Source organism: Melopsittacus undulatus, chromosome 1 (assembly GCF_012275295.1).
Source record: "Melopsittacus undulatus isolate bMelUnd1 chromosome 1, bMelUnd1.mat.Z, whole genome shotgun sequence".
Classification (NCBI taxonomy): domain Eukaryota; kingdom Metazoa; phylum Chordata; class Aves; order Psittaciformes; family Psittaculidae; genus Melopsittacus; species Melopsittacus undulatus.
This window is the reverse complement of record NC_047527.1, coordinates 41,449,649-41,466,255: the sequence shown is the minus strand read 5'-3', so window position 1 is coordinate 41,466,255 and position 16,607 is coordinate 41,449,649.

Here is a 16,607-nt window from a genome sequence, read left to right as displayed (position 1 = left end):
TCATGCATATATATTCTACTTGTCAGGACAGCTTCTTTCAAAACCAATTAGTCTTTGCTTCCTAGCACAGTTCTTCCTGTTTGTGGAGCAGCCTACATGATGCTAAAATATAGTTAAGACCACTTTAGATTTAGCTGCACAAGAACTTTTCTCATCTAGAGCTAACAGAGTGTTTTACTGAGTTCTGAAACAAGCAGAAGGAAAACATACACAAAGTGTCAGCCTGTTGTTTGCATTTATCCTTTCATTGGAAAGAGATTTATCCTCTGTTCCATTGAAGCAAAAGGAAACAGTATTTTAATTTTTGGACTGGGCTTGAATGCAAACATTGTACTTCCAAGTAGTAGATTTATGATTATGGCTTGACTTTGTGAATGAAGATTTGGGAAGGATTTATGATATACACATAAATTACTAATTTGCTGTACGAGTATTCAAGTAAGAACAGAAAAGCATAGTGGAAGAACAGGCAAGTGAATGCACCCTTCCCAGTAATGATACTGTCTAAACAACCTTGAAACTTTCCCAACAGACTTGTGATAACCAAGCAGTAGGTTTAGTCACTACATATCCCTGCCTTGTGAACAAACAAATAATTATTATGTTTACCTTCTAAGATCTAAAGTTACATCCTCATCTACAAACATGAAGAGCCAGAATGCTTTGTATAATAAAATTTGTCTGCTATATTCTTTACATCCTTGTGTAAAAAAAAGTGTTCCTCTGAAGAAATTGTTGATGACCTGCCTACATTTTAGATTTTTTTCTTACATAACAAAGTTTTTTCAACAACTTAAATGATAATTCAGTAGTTTTCTAGAAAGAAATGTAGTATTTTGCATAGTTTATTCAGTAAGCTTTGTGTTTAATGCCTTTCAGAGATACAGCTGCTTTCAAAATTTGTCTGCTAGGTTGAATTAAAAAAATATTATTTACCCTCTTTTTTATTTTTTTAAGAATATTTTAGAAAATCTACTAGCATGCTACAGTGAAGAAGTGTACATTCAATTGTCTTGTAATACATATTTGTGCATTGATTCATTAGTATATAAACTCTCTGTTGTATTGCTTTCCAAGAAGACCCTACTTCTACATGAAGAACAGAAATACAATGGTATCAAAAAGCAGCAAGACATCACTTGGTAGAAAATGTTTGTGAGAGAACTTCTTTTCAACTCTCCAGATGGACAATTTGTCTTTTCATGGTAAAGTTGTTTTAATGGGTAAAATCAAGGGATCATTGCACAAGCTGCTAAAACCCTCAGGCTCTGAAAAAAAAAAAATCAAATGCGAACATTAATCCACTTGCAATGAAAAAACCACACAGGGCCATGAAAAATGTATTCTTTGTGTTTTCTCCGGTTACTCTCTTTCAGTTCTACTGACTGCACTCATTTTCCTTGTATTATAGAAAATTAAAATTTATAGACACAAATTTTGAAGCTGGCTATATGTTAAACTCTTTGAGGTTAAAAAAATTAAGAAAAAGTTCAGGATCCTGATACAAGATTGCAAACTTACAATGGGAAAGCAAGAAAGGTTTATTTTTCTAATAACTTTTTAAGATGATAAATGTATTCTCAGCTGTCTCACATTTCTAGAACTAACAATACCCAAACAGCTGGCTCCTCAAATGATGGAATTCAGTATTACTTGATACTAGTGAAGCAAAATCCACACAAACACACACCTCAGTTTCATAGAAGAAGGCTGCAGTGTGTTAGCTATGCAGTAGGAGAAATACAACAAAACCTGTACAACAAATAGGTTGAAGATAAACATACTTTTCTTAGTTTTTCCTCGGATTCATCTGTTTAAAAGTATAAATACGTTTTCAGTTCTAATAGTTCAGTTTCAGCCTTTGTTTACAATTGAGAACTAATGAATTTACTATTTTTCCCAGTAAAGGAGCTACTGGGATGAATAAGCACTTGAGAAATATCGGACAGACCCTGTGTTTAGGATATTTCACTTTGTATTAAGTTTTTTATTATTTGTATAAAATGTCCTGTATCCTAAGGAGGCTAGAAAAATAATTTCCCCTTCCTTTCAAATTGTTTGTCAACCTGCATTTTATTGAGGCATTTAATGCCCTCTGCTGGTGCACATGTTTTATGTCAAGTTAAAGTACTGGAAATTATCTGTTTGGAGTGCACCCTTTCGTCCATTCTGATTTTACCGTGACAGAGCTATTCAAGCTATATACGGTTTTGATAACCCTTTTGGCAAGTAGTTGAGGTTAGTAGTGAGGTGGTTTTATTCAGAGCTCTTGCAGCTTTTCCAAGGGCAAGCTGTACTGCTCTTAGAACAGGTAATACTCATGCCAGTGCTGAAGCAGAATTAAAGTCAGATTGTAGTCTGAATTTCACTGTCATAGGACTAGAAAGAAATCACATGTCTTATTCAGAATTTAGACCTCTGTATCATTAATGCAAAAAGAGGACTAGATAATAAAGAAAGGATTTAATCTGGTAATATGCATCAGTGGCCTATCTCTAGTATATTTTTCAAAGCTCATCGTAACTTGGACCCTAGCATCTGAACAGTTCTATTGCTGCCAGAGAAGAATAATTTTTCACTTATTCTTTAAGCCTTATTAATTTTTGTGTATCTCATATATTTTCTTACAAAGAACTGCTGTGAATCTATATTAACTTTTTTTCTTTTAGCACAGTTATCAGAACCAGACATTGGAAATATTTTCTTTTACCCCAACGGATACACAAATGAGAAGAACTGCCTAGCTAGTGTTTTGTGAAGGTTTTCATTTATTGTAGGAAAGGGGATGAAAAGGTGATTGAAAAGATAAATGAAGAAAGAATATAGGCAACCTCTCCCCCGCAGCTCCAGTCCCATCTACCTGATACTGTCTTTCTTTGAAAAACAGTAAGTAGAGGCGGTCATGGAAAAGTAAAGAAAAATACATCTGAAGTGGTAACTGTAAGTGGACTTCAAGCTGCAAGCAAAGGTACTGTGTCTGACCATTTTATTCCTGTGAAGCTCCAAGACATAAGAGTTCGTATGATTTGTCCACACCAAAAATACAACAGATCTATACCTGGTAGATAAATTGATATTTTTTTCTCAACTCAAATTATTATAAACAGTATTTTTATATGGCATATAAATCTACTGGCTTTCTAACAGAGAGATCACTTTCCTATGACCATCCATCTTGCTAATGTTTACACCCAGAAATTTTTGCCTTTGGTTAGATTGTTAATGACAGTGTTGTGGGTTGCAATGGGCTGATTGTGAAATCAGGTGGACAACAGTAACTTAGAAAGTTCATTTTAACGTGACAGAGCTTACTGGAGGCTCATTATAAATACTAGCTCCATATAAAGAAAGTCAGGAGGGAACTGGCTTCAGTATCCTCAGCTTTTTTTATTCCTGGAGTTGACAGACAAAAAATGAAAATAAAAGATTAATAAATGAACATAACTTTTGCTTATAAAGGGACAAATTTCTCTCATCCACACACCATTTTTTATTGAAAATGATTAAAAAAGTCCATCAGACTCCAGTTACTTGAACTTTTAAATCCCTTTATCTGAAACTCATTCTATCCATTCAAAAATTAATCTTAACTTAGATCACAACTGTTATTGTGAGTCCTGTGAGTTACCTGCTCATGTTTTTAACATCTCTCAAAGAAACTCTGTGAAAGCCCTGTTTTGGCAGTTAACCTGAGATGTGCTAACTGGCCAAGAAAGCTATGGGCCATTTTTAAGTGTCTGAATGTACTTCAATTTTTAAAAGTCAGAGCAGCTCTTTGCCAGACTAGTTACAGAATCAAAGGATGGTTGATGCTTGAAGGGACCTCAGCAAGTCATCTAGTCCAGCATCCCTGTTAAAGCAGTTAGTGTAGGTAGCTTGCCCCACACAGCTCATCTTCAGGTATGACAACCAGTTTGGGTTTTTTTAGGGGGTAATAGTTCCTTCTGATTTCTCTGAACTGAGGAAAAATTGCATAGCCATATAAGATGAAGACAGAGACAGTATACCATCTTAGAGCCAATGGAGCCACTGTAAATAGGTTCTCACCACCCTCAAGCTGCCACACTTGGCAATTGAATAGTTCTGTCTCTTTTTCAAGGCTAGCACAGTAACCCTGGAATATGTTTTTTTTCCTACTGGAAGCTTTTGGTGTTTTTGTAAATCTGTGTATAAGCATCAAGTAAAAAATGTAATGAATGATCCATCCAATGTTCTCAAGGCACTAACTCTGGCTGTGGAGATGAAGACAGGAGGATCTAGAACTTACTACCTGAAAAGAGCAGCAGAAGTTGTTGAGAGATGTGTTTGAAGGTATTTAATGTTGTCTGTGTCAGGCATAAGAGATTAAAGGCATTTCTTCCAGAGTCATGTGAATGCCATTTGACATGGCAGTCTGAACAAGATCTGAAAAATCAGGATACTAGGACAGCAGAACAGTGACAGATTGACTCTATGGTAAATCCCTTAGTAACAGCCAATCCTAATCAACCCTGAAAAGGCCAGCTCAGGAAAGGCAAGGGGAAAGAGAAACTCATGGCACACATCACACTTCAAATGATTAATTGCTATCTAGATTCTATTTTGTGGCTTACCAGCTTCTGTGTTTTGGAACAGGTAATTTATTATTTGAAAGCTGATTGCATTCATAGGGCATTCCGCCCCTGGATAATTTCATTGAAAACAGGTATGCGGTTAACCCTGTATTTTCTCAGATGGTATTGTATTGATTACCTTTCACCTTTTATTGTGTACTTCTTAAAGATCAAATCACGTAGAGTACATTAAGGAGTAAACTGATTTTTAGTTGCATGCCTTTTTTATTATGCCAAGTGCTTTGTACTAGTGGTATGCTCGTTGTGGAGTATGTTTACAACTTCCTCTACTGCTGTACTTCCAGAATAGCTAAAAAAAGGGAAGCTGTGGTTTTACAAAAAGAAATATTAAGTCAGTTTAGAGATAACTATTCACTGTACAAAGAACTTCATTGAAATAAAATATGTTTAAATTAATGGAGCCAGACAGCAGTGAAACAATAAATACTTGTTTTAAACAAAACAGTTGCAAATCAAGAGAAACAAGATGCAAATTTAACCAGATCAATCCTGAAAAAGAACGAAGTACAGTGTGAAACAAAAAGTTATATGTGACATACAAAACAAAAAAAGAGGGGGAAAATGTCCACAAATAAAAATCAGACTGTATTTTAAAATAGATTAAGCTCAAAAAGGCCAAAAGCAATAGGAAATTAAAAAGGGGAACCATGTATGGTACTATATATGGTGAGTTGTACTTTAGTCACAAAACCCAGTCACAAATGTAGGAAGACTGTTAACAATTTAATATTTTTATTACTGTTCAAATCCTGTCCCTCATCCTGCCTTATTTTTCTCTTCCTTAGCTAGTTTTCCTGACCTGTCTCACTTTGTATTCTGTGGGAGTGATGACCTTACGGGGCTTTCAGTTCATTATGAGAAGTAGGGAGACTTAAGAAGTGCAAGTACCTTGATGTAGGACCAATGAGGGAAAGTGTTTTGGCCAGTGTTAAGCTTTCAGATTATGCAGCATTTTTAGACCAATGTCATACTCGTGTGATACTTTAAACTATCCAGGACCTCGCTGAAGTTACAATACAGGTACTCAGTCTGTCTCCCAGGGCTGATGTTTCTTCTTTAGATGCTAAGTGCACTATGTCTCAGCAGGTGACAGGATGGAGGAGGAAGATGAATCATTTGGATTCTGCTGCTGTGGACTGACTTATTGCTGACTTATCTCTGACACAGCTGATGCATCCTCCCAGAGATGTAGCTTGCAGCCCCCGCTCCAGGACAGCTTCCTAACACAAGGCCTCTGCTGCTTCCACGCCTTGCGAGCATCACCTTTGGCAACACACAATCCAGTGCACACCAAGCCGATTATTGGTGAAATGATTCAGGACACATAAATCCCTGAAAACTTTCCTTGTGCAGCTCATCATACTGAAAATTATTTTTAGTCTCTTATAGTAGCTTCTGGGCAGACGTATGTGACTAACCACCAAAGCAGAACTGCAAAACTTATTGTTCTACTTGTGTTTCTTCATTGTTTCCCATCTGCTTGGCTCTGTGTAAACAGCACATGCTGATGAACATATGGCTCAGGCGGGGTGAGGCTAGATGGTGGGAGAAAGCAAAGTGCTTCCTACACTGGAGCTGGTTGAGCCTTGAAAGGACAAAACCTCTAACTTTTTACTCATTACCAACAGTCAGAAAATCTTTTCTTTCTTATCAAATGTTTACTTTTTTTTGGGGGGGGGGGAGGGGTGTGTTAAAAAGGAAAATTATACAAGTAGTACAGAGAATAGACCTGGTGGCATTTTTTACTTTGCATACAGGCTGGCTGGGTGGCCTAGAAATTCCCCTTTGGTGTCCTAAGTCTTTCACAAGCTTCCCCCAGCAATCCCAACAGTCCCATCTTGTTTGGAAGTTGTGCTCTCCTGCCCCTCCACTCTGGCCACATCACGGGCGAGCTGTCACTGAGCACCATTATGAAGATCCTGACAAAAGTACAAAAAGCACACTGGTATTTGTTCACCCAGATCAGGGTGCTGGAGACATTAACTTCATTACAAGACCACTAGGTGGCAATTTAGCAGCCCTGTTGTAAATGTTGTAAATGTTTAATGTATTCAATTTTTTTATCGCATTAGACACAAACTTAATGAATGGAAAACTGAAAAAAGTTACAGAAAATCTGTACTAGCTTTTCTGGACAGATACACTGAAGTCTTTCTGCTTACTGTACCACTCCCAGATGTTCATTAAATTCAGTGTGCTTCTGAACATCACAGTGAACACCTCTGGCTGGGTGGCAGTGCAGGGAATTATCGATTATCATGGAAATATCAAAGTTGTTCTAACTATTTAATGTTGCAGGCTGTATAAAAGTTGTAGCTATGAGGAGAAGGACCCTGTTCACAGCCATAGCTATATGATCATGAGGTAGCTTTCTGCATACACTGAAGGTGAATTGTGTGGCAGCAGAAGAGCTACAGTGGCTTTTGTCTGTAACTGCCAAACGTATCTGTGCTGATTTCACATACCCCTCTCCCTGCTAACCAAAGACCAGGAAGATGGTATGAGCCATTTTCTTAGAAATTAAAAGCTGTTTTCCTTAAAAGCAACTATGATATGGTTGTCTGAGAGAATTAAATTGCTGCAGAAGACATTTCATGTGTGGAAGATTTAAGACTGGCATCTAAACAGAGAAGACGTGAGCAACTCAAGTATAAATGTATATGACTGTACAGTTATTTTTATTACAAATGGTATATAATTGATAGGAAAAAAGCATAAACTATGTAACAAAACATCAAATTTACATACAAGAGCAATTTTTTTTATTGCATACCCCTTTGTTTTTGGGATAATGTTTATTTTTAGCCCCCATCTTTAGTGTTCAGAGTTTTTATGAATTTAGCTTATCAGTGAAGTGATGCTCAAATGACTGATCACAGAACTTTTGTGAAAAATATTCCTAGTATCACCCACAGTTTATGATTCAATAAGGAGACATACAAAGTATTTTTTTCCCTAGTGATCTCAAGTGACACACACTAAAGACAGTGAACTCTTGATGTGCTGACATTTGTTCCTGGAAAATAAGAAAAAAAAAAGAAAAAGAGCAATAGCATATTATAAAATTTCAGCCTTTAGATGCTAAAAAAAGGAGGAAATGGAAGAAAAGAACTGCCTCGAGTCAGAAATCAGCAAGACAATATGTAGTGCTTCTGTAGCTTCAAAACAGGCTGACTCAGAAGCTAATGTTTTGGTAGAAAAGGTCAAGAAGAAAATGGTTTATGATTCTCAGTGATCTTTATATTAAGTGACTCTTAGGTCTCCAATTACAGAGCTGCTCTTTGATGGAAAAAAATCCAACCAGTCTGTTAACAGCAGAAAATATTGCAAGTGAGCACAGCCTACAATTGCAGGGTGTGAGGAGGGGGGACAGAAGGAATAAAATGGATGAAAGTTAATGAAGGTCTTTGTGGAGAGTGCCTCAATCCAGGTGAAAAATAGAGCAGAGGATGCTGATAGATAACACAGTAAGAGGAACAAAATTTGTCAATAAGTAGCTGCATAAATGATAGAGAGATTGACACAACCATAGCATTTCCTTTTTTTCTGTGATCCCTTTTAGTTGTGATTTTCATCTGTAAAGGAGCTGACAAGGGGATTCTCACTTAAGGTAAGAATAGTTTAGCATTAAAGGGAGTTTGCTGAAATGAGGGCAGGATTTAGAAGGTAAGATAGTGTTTCAAAACAGCTAGATGAAAGGAAAACTTATTTCTCCTTTTATATGTAGCTTGGGAACTGCACTCCTTTTTATCATTAATGAATATAAAGGAATCAATGGAGGAAAAAAAAACAACCAAAGTTGTTTTACAGGCTTATTGGAGTAAGGGGGTTTGAACAGATCTGAAACAGAGCAAGATCTTAAGCTTATAGACTCATAGAATGGTTTGCGTTGGAAAGGACCTTAAAGATCATCCAGTTCCCCAGGCAGGGACACCTTCCACTAGATGAGGTTGCTCAAAGCCACATCCAGCGTGGCCTTCCTGAGTCACGGGTTTTTTTTGACAGCTTGAGACCTGGAAAGTACGAAGAATACTAAAGTACTAAAACATATATGTTTAGTTGTTTTAATCTCAACATTGTTCTACAAGGGTTCTTTTCTTTTTCTTCAGCAAATGAGAGCCCCAACCAGCACCTCCCAGTAACAACCAGTTACGAGGGCCTGTGCTTCAGGTGAGTCCTCCGAGGGAGCCCAGGGCTTTTTGTAAACCTGCTGCCCAACCTGTTTTAAGAAATGGTCTCTTATTCTCTGTGCTTTGAAGCTGGAAAAGCCCTGCAAATACTTACATTGTTAAAAGTTCATCCCTGCAATGGGAGAAAAAAGTCATGCTATCTTCCATGGTTTTGTTGTACAACAGGTAGAGGGAACCCAAACAGAAGCTGCAAAGCTCTCTGGCAAAGGCTTTCCTTGTTTGACACTGCTTCTTCATGTTAAGTAGTTGCTAATTACACTTGAAAAGGCTTGTACTTGAAATTTTTCTTAGAAAACCTCAAGTACATGCACAAAAAGCATTTTTCATGTGCGCACTGAGAAGCTTGATGTTCAGTCGATAACCAGTAGCAGCAGGAACCTACTTTCCATAAAAAAGTCTTAAAAATTCTTTCATCCAAAGAGCATTCTAAAAATAAGCATTTTCTGTACTTTGAGGAAAAGAGGTGGGGATTTGTTTTCGTTTTTATCAAATAAATGGATTTTGATCCCTGGCAGCTGTTTTTTTCTTTAACAAAAATTCAAATAGTTTCGTAACATTATCATTTTGACAAAGTAACAATATTCCAAACACTCTTTTTTTCACTGTAAACCAAGACAAGTTAGTATATATGGACATTTCAAAACATCTGGCTTTAAACCACTCATTTTTAATTCATTTTTACAGAAATTGCTGTGTTATTTGTTGCCTATATTATTTCTTCTCTTTAGGTCGAAAAGAAATAACCAGCCAATAACCTCTTCCATTCTGTATTTGAAACTCATTAAAAAAAAATCCCTCAAATGCACTGTTATCTAAATAACATATTTAAAACCTGAACTCTGAATAGAAATTAAAGGCTATAGGGTAATTTTTCCCTATTTTTTTTTTGCGAATTATAACAGTTGTCTTCCTACTTTATAGCTGCCTTTTATCTTCCAGCAGTGACACCCACCATCTGACTTATGATCTCTCTACAGGAAGTCATTGAGTGACACAATAGAGTTAATGAATTGGTCTTTCACCTCCAAAACCCTGATCTAAATGCTAGCCTGAGATAATGAGCATGATGGAGTTCAGTAATGTCAGCAGAGTATTAACTTCTGTTTAAAGGAAGAATGAGTACTGGCAGGAAAATGGATTTTAAGAGAGATTTGGAGCAATTGCACCTGCATGCATTATGGCAACTCTAGCCTTCCTTCATTAGAGTCATATTCACATTATCTCTTTGCCATTTGAATAGAATTTGGCAGAGGTTTATCTACAAAGCCTGTGATTTATCAGGGTTCTTTATAGATATTTAAGTTCCATACCACTCTATCTAAGCACAACACCTTCAGTACCTGGTGGTTTAATGTCAGGATAGATCTATATAGAGAATCAGGAGCACTTTGACCAGTCAAGGGTAATATTTATTATCAAACACATACATAATGACAACATATCTCAGAAAAATACCCCACTATCATTTAGTAAGCACTGGGTTAACTACAGGAGTCAGCAGGACTGACACCATGTTCATCTTCCTAGTGCAAAAAGGCCAAATACAGTTTATTTCACTGAGGATCTCTATCCCTGCTGAAAGTGGTTTATTGGGGTGCATTGGAAGCCTTTAGCATCTATAGAAGTTACTCCCTCTTTCCTTTTTGGAGGAACAAGTAAGAGGTCAGCAACACCTTTCCAAGCAGTTAATCATTCACAGACATACTACAAACTGTCAAATCATCTGGTCAAAGGTGAAAAAAAAAAAATTGTATTCAAATTTGTTGGTGTATTTGCACCATTTTTCCAGCTCTCCCTCTTTGTTGTTTAGGACATATCCCACCTGCACTCTTATAGGTCACTGTTTTCAGTCTAAAATGGGAAGCATCTCTCACACTTTTCCCAGGTTCTTGACAGGTTTGTAGCTGTGCTGGTCCAGTAATGTTGTTACCTATCTTAAGTCTACTTCAAAAAATACAGTATCTGGTCCATGTGCCAAAAGATCCATGTGCCCATATCAAGTGCCCTCACTAACTTCCAAGCCTCCATAGATTCTCCAAAACAATGAGGATGGTCTAGTCTTGTCAGTTAAGAGAGTATTTAATTTGAAAAACAGCAGCCCAAAATGATAGATTGCAGTCAGCTAGTTATTCTCAATCTGCACTTTTGATATCACTTCCAGACACAGCACTGGAAAGAGCAGCAGGCTGCCAGTGGGCACTAGGGAAGGCTGCCACTTTGCTCTTGAGGGTTTTTTGGTTGGTTTGGGTTAGGTTTTTTTTAACTTCACAGCTCTTGATTCACTCCTAACTACCATCCATAAATAAACAGCTTTAACACAGCTTTGTCCTGCTCTTGCCCTCTCTCCTTCCCCTCCACAGCTGCCTGCAATTCCCACCAAAAACCTGGTTTCATATGCGCATATCCAAGTTTATCTGAAATTAGTCTATGCCTGTCTCCAATCAAAAGTTAATTTTAAACTTAAGCAGATGTTTGTCCCCAGTGTTTACATAGTTGATATCTTTAGAAGACAAATGTTCTCTTGGCTTTTGTTATTCTAGATTAAACAAGCCAAATTCTCTTTGGGTGTGACTGACAGAGAGCAAGAAATGGTGTTTGTGTTTAGTTGGTGCCAGGGGCCAGCTGAACCCATGGCAGACCAGGAGCAGAAGCCAGGCAGATACGTGTGTGTGAATACCTGCTCAGTGATGCATTTGCAGCATTTAGTCCTGCTACTCAGGGGCTGTTTACACCAGCAATGATCAGCCCAAGTTCTGCACTGATACAGGTATAGGACTTTCAGTCCTAGATGCTTTGCTTTGATCAGAATATGGGTGGAAAAAATGCAGCTGGATGTGTGAAGCAGGACCTCAATGTCTTCTTGGGCACATTCTCCAATCCTACAGTTTGCCAAGCTTTTCACAAACTTATTTGTTAAACAGATGAGCCCTCTTCTGTCCATGGAAGATTGTGGTTAGGTCTTCAGACCATGTCTGCACCTGGTAAAGGTGATCTGGTTCCTGATAGGATTGAAGGTTTTATTTGTGTGTTTGCCTTGGCTGAGGCTCAGAGCTGCAGCACTTGGTGTAATTGACCTGCCCCAGTGGTATGACCCAGGACTTGCTCACAGACTGCATGAACAGAGCATTCATTGGGCTACTGATGTGTCAAAATGCTGAGCAGGTACCGCTGCAATGCTAAATGTGACACATGTCTCAATGTCCTTTGCACCAGGGGTTTGGTACCTTGCTTGGGACCCACAGACATGTGAACTTAAAGATCTGCAAACCTGTCATGAGCACAGGAAATGCTGCTTTAGAGTGCATATGTAGGGGGGCAAAGGAGGAATGTAATGAAGCTTGGAAAGGAGTTATCTGTTGCTTTTACTGTCTGCCTTTTCACTCCATTTGTTCTGTGCTGCAGCTGAGAAGAAAACTGTTAGATGTATTAGTGTGTACTGTAATGGCACATTTGGTCAGCTACATTAAGCTTTGGTGTATTTCTGTATCTCAGACGGCAGTCTTTTTTTTTTTTTTTTTTTGTACTTTTAAAGGCTCATTATTTTAAGAGTTGGGGATTCTTAGGGGATATGGAGAGTGTGAAGTTTGTCTATTAGTTTCTTTCAAAAGTGTATGGCAGGTCAGCCATACGTAGGTTTCATCCTAGCTGCAGTATACTGAGTCTTCTGTCTCCTGAAAATGCCACCTTCCCCAGTAGCTCCTGGACATGGTCAGAAGGAGGATTCCCAATTGAAGGACACAACACACAAAAGGCAGAATGGAAGAACCAGGAAGGGAATAGCTCTGCAAACATGGGTGGGTGACTCCTGAGGAGAACAATGTCAAAATGACAGTCAAAAGAGGAGAAAGTAAGTCACTCTTTCCTAAGGTACGAGAGAGGGTATTGTGGGCACTCAGAAAGTCACCAAGTTACAAGTTTCAAACCAAGATTGGATGTGGAGGCTACAACACTCAGGACTGGGAAGATCCTCAAATTCTCTTCTGTCTTCCCTTTCTGTTTTGAGTTTTCTCAGATTTATGAAGAAAAAACTTTATACTTTAAAAAAGTATATTTTCTTATACATCATCCTTTATTTAGAAGTATGTTCTAGTTTTTGTTCTGAAAAAAAAAAAAGCTTATAAATCTATAAAAGCCCTTTTAGTACTGGTGGTGTTTACTGTAGCATTTGATTGCGCTCCAGGAGGGTGCAGGTTCAGGCTCTGTGGCTTCATCCTGCTCCTTGCTCGCTGTAGTTATTTGGGTGTAGCAACTGAGCAGACAACTTGAACGGTAGCTTACTTGTTCGTGCCTTCCTCCCAACTGAGTATTTTGTATTCACAATTGTATTTCAAAATGTAGCTACCCAGGGTGTCTCATATCTAGATATGCTCAGAGGAAACGCAGAGCCACATTTTACATGGTACTGTGGTCAGGTTAATAAACCCTACAAGCTTTCCAGATAGTATGTTGTGCTTGAGCAGGGATTGCCACCTCAAGCATAATGTCATCTTAAATATCGTTATGTAGCTTCTGCTTCTTCAAAGATTTGCATTCAGCCAGCTGAAAACACAGAGTGACCAGGCTCAGTTTCCATCAGCAGAATACCAAATAATGTACCCTAAAAAAATTTGTATCTCTGCCAAAAACATGTACACAGACATGGTAGCTATTTTAGGTTTGGTTTTAAGCCAACTAACAAAAATCTTAAAATCAGCAGCCGTGTCTATAAAAACGTATGACACACTAGAAACACACTGAAATAGCCTTATGTGAATGCACAGTATGGTTCAAGTGATAATACTAACAATGTGTCTTGTGTACATAAACTTATTTGCACAAAGGAATAGCAGGGTTCTGCTCTTTGTGGCCATATATGTGGTGGAAAATTGACCAGATTAATATTCACCTGAAAGGCTAAACTAATGGGTGTTTAAATGACCAGTGTAAAAAAAAGCCTGTGTTTTTAGCTGGTAGTGAGGTGGCCCTGAGCCTGTAGAACAGGAATAAAATATAGGCCATATCTGTAGGACGCTGAGGATAGGAATGAGAGAAAGGCAAGCAGTATTTATAAAGCATTGCTAGAATGTTTCCTATACCTGAAGTCAGCCACAAAGCCCAGGAAAATGTATTTTTAAGCTTTCTTAGGTAGTGCAGTGTGTTCACTTCTTAGGGGAAGAAATCTGGTTCAGCAGCTTTTTGTTATGGCAATTAGGCTGCTGCCAGCTAGCACGAAGCTCTCTAATCTACCAGCAGTTAATGTAGAGGCTGCAATGCAGGTATAGGCTGGTTGTGCTTCCTGCAGTAAGGAAACAAACTTTTGTTACCCAAAAGAACTTTTCACTCATGTTCAGATAAAAATTTACCCAGAATTTTTCTTCCTTTCCCTTTAAAGTTGACTGTATCTGAGACATGGAGATTGGTTGGTTTTGTTCTGACTTAATATAGGTGTTGCCATATGTGTATGTACTTTGGAGTTTCCAGTATTGTAGGAAGACATTCAGCATCCAGACTCCAAAAAGCCTTAGACTACTATTTAATAAATATTTTTAAAAATAAGGAAACACAGCATCCTAGTCAATATTAAATCTCTTTCTGTTGCACACAGAAAGGGAAAGTAAGAAAAATTACATTTTATACAGTATGTTTTTTTCTTGAAAATAAATCAATTTTCAGGTTATTAAGACCTAGATAAAGATGAGTAAAAGATTTTATATATAAAGTTTTAAGAACTTTCTACTGACAGTGCTAATTTCTGTGGAGAAGAAAGAAGTTTTCAATTATTTCTAAATTTGGGAAGACAATAGCTCTGAAAGAAATGCTGTTCGTTATTCAGTGATCTGGATTTTGACCTTTACAACCATACAATTTGCTAATTTCAATTTACATTCAAGTCATTTGGATTCCATCTTGAGGACAGAAAACAGATCACAAATACAGTGTGGTTTCAAAAACTTCTTTGAAGTGAAATTTTATTTACGCAGTTACTGCTACTGCTTTTGTTGCTTGAGTTTCCCATACAGATTTACAGAAAATATTTTCTTAACAGCCAGTCCTTCCTAGAACACCTATAAAACTGAATCATACAAAGTAAATATCAAGAGGAAAAAGCAAAACAAATGAATCTGGTTACTCTTAATAAGATAGCAAATTATGGAAACTGTCTAAACTGTGTCTTTTCCAGTTATTTAGAAAGGAGAGATCATTGTAACCTAAGTAAATCCTGTTACTACATCAGGATTTATGGCAGATGTTGAGGGAAAAACAAATAAAAGTTTTAAGAATTTGGAGGAAAAAAAGTAAGTCTTATTCCTGTAAATTCACCAAAGCTACTGTGTGCATTGTATATGGTAGAGCAATGACATGCTGCAGGACATTTAGTGAAAGAAAATATCTTCAGGTGATGTATGTTTCTCATGTTGATACTGCTTCCTTTTCTGAAAGTTCATCACCCAGTGCTACCTCAGCCCAGGAAGGGATAGTACCATCCATTGCAAAATAAATGACACTGGTAAAGTTCCACTTGATGGGGCTGTTAAATTCTGACTCTGCTATAAGAGACACTCATCTACATGCATTTTTTCTTGAGTATTAACTTCTTCCTCACTTTCTTCACCTGGAAAAATATATTACCCACACTATCCCATGAACCAATTCTGTCACCATATTTTTTTTCATTATCAGAAACAGGAAATCAGTCCCTGTCTAAATTTAAACTTGTCTTCACTGCAGGCTTCTCAATACAAAGGAAATCTTAGCTTCTATGTGCATTTACTCAGAAGAAGTAAAAAGATCCAGAAAGACTTTTTAATCTGAATTTAGGAACTGTGTTTGGGTGGTTTCTTCCCTTACAACAGTTGTTAAACATAAGGGCTACACAAAGCATGGAGAGCTTCTGTGGATTTTCCAAACTACAAAGACAGCTTGCTTCTCCACATTACACAGAGAGGAAACAAAGGCATTTATGTGGTGAGGGGAAGAAAACAGGCAGGAAATAGCAGACAAACCCATACAAAAGACATAGGAGCACTAGAAAGCCGAATAGGTTTCAGAGAGCCTTCTTTTTCACATGTATAAGCTAAACTGTTTGGTCTTCAGAGAGCTGGAACAGACTGCCCTGTCCTTGCTACCTGTGGGTGGTGCTTCGGAGGTGAGGTGCTCCCAGGAGGTGAGGAGCACCTCCAGCCAAAGCCAGAGTACCCAGCAGCACTGCTCTGATGCTGCAGAGCAGCAGGGTTGAGTCTGTCCCTTAACTTTTCCACCAGAAGCTGCTGAGGTAATCAATCCTCACCTGCGTAGGTGCATCATCTTCTCCACTGGGCTGGAGGGTGAACATGCCACATATCCCCAGACTCCAGGCAGTGCCTCTTGACTGGGGAATGCCTGTTTAAAGCTTTGCATTGTTATGCTTAGAAATGTTCTTTGACATTGAGAACTTAGAAATTAGAATTTCAGAAGCAAAGAAGACTTTCTGCAGGGAGATGAGGTATACATTTGTTTCTCTTCATATTCCCTGCCATCAGACTATCTCAAAGTACTTGCCAAGAACCTGGCTGTGTTGAGTGAAATGAGGTGACTAAGTGACTGACCCCATGTGTCTGTCACACACCAGAAGAGACGACAGAGGGAAAGAAATTAAGAGCAAGTTCAGAAAAGTGGTTTGTTCCAGTACCATTTTATAGGTGTAAATTGTAGAAATGGTTGATTTTATAGTCCAGAGGCAAAAAAAGGAAAATACCCCATCTGGCATGGACTGTTCCTTCATAGACAGAGCTAACAACTAGCAGAATTGTTATGATCAAATACCAAAGAGAATACCTGAAAACAA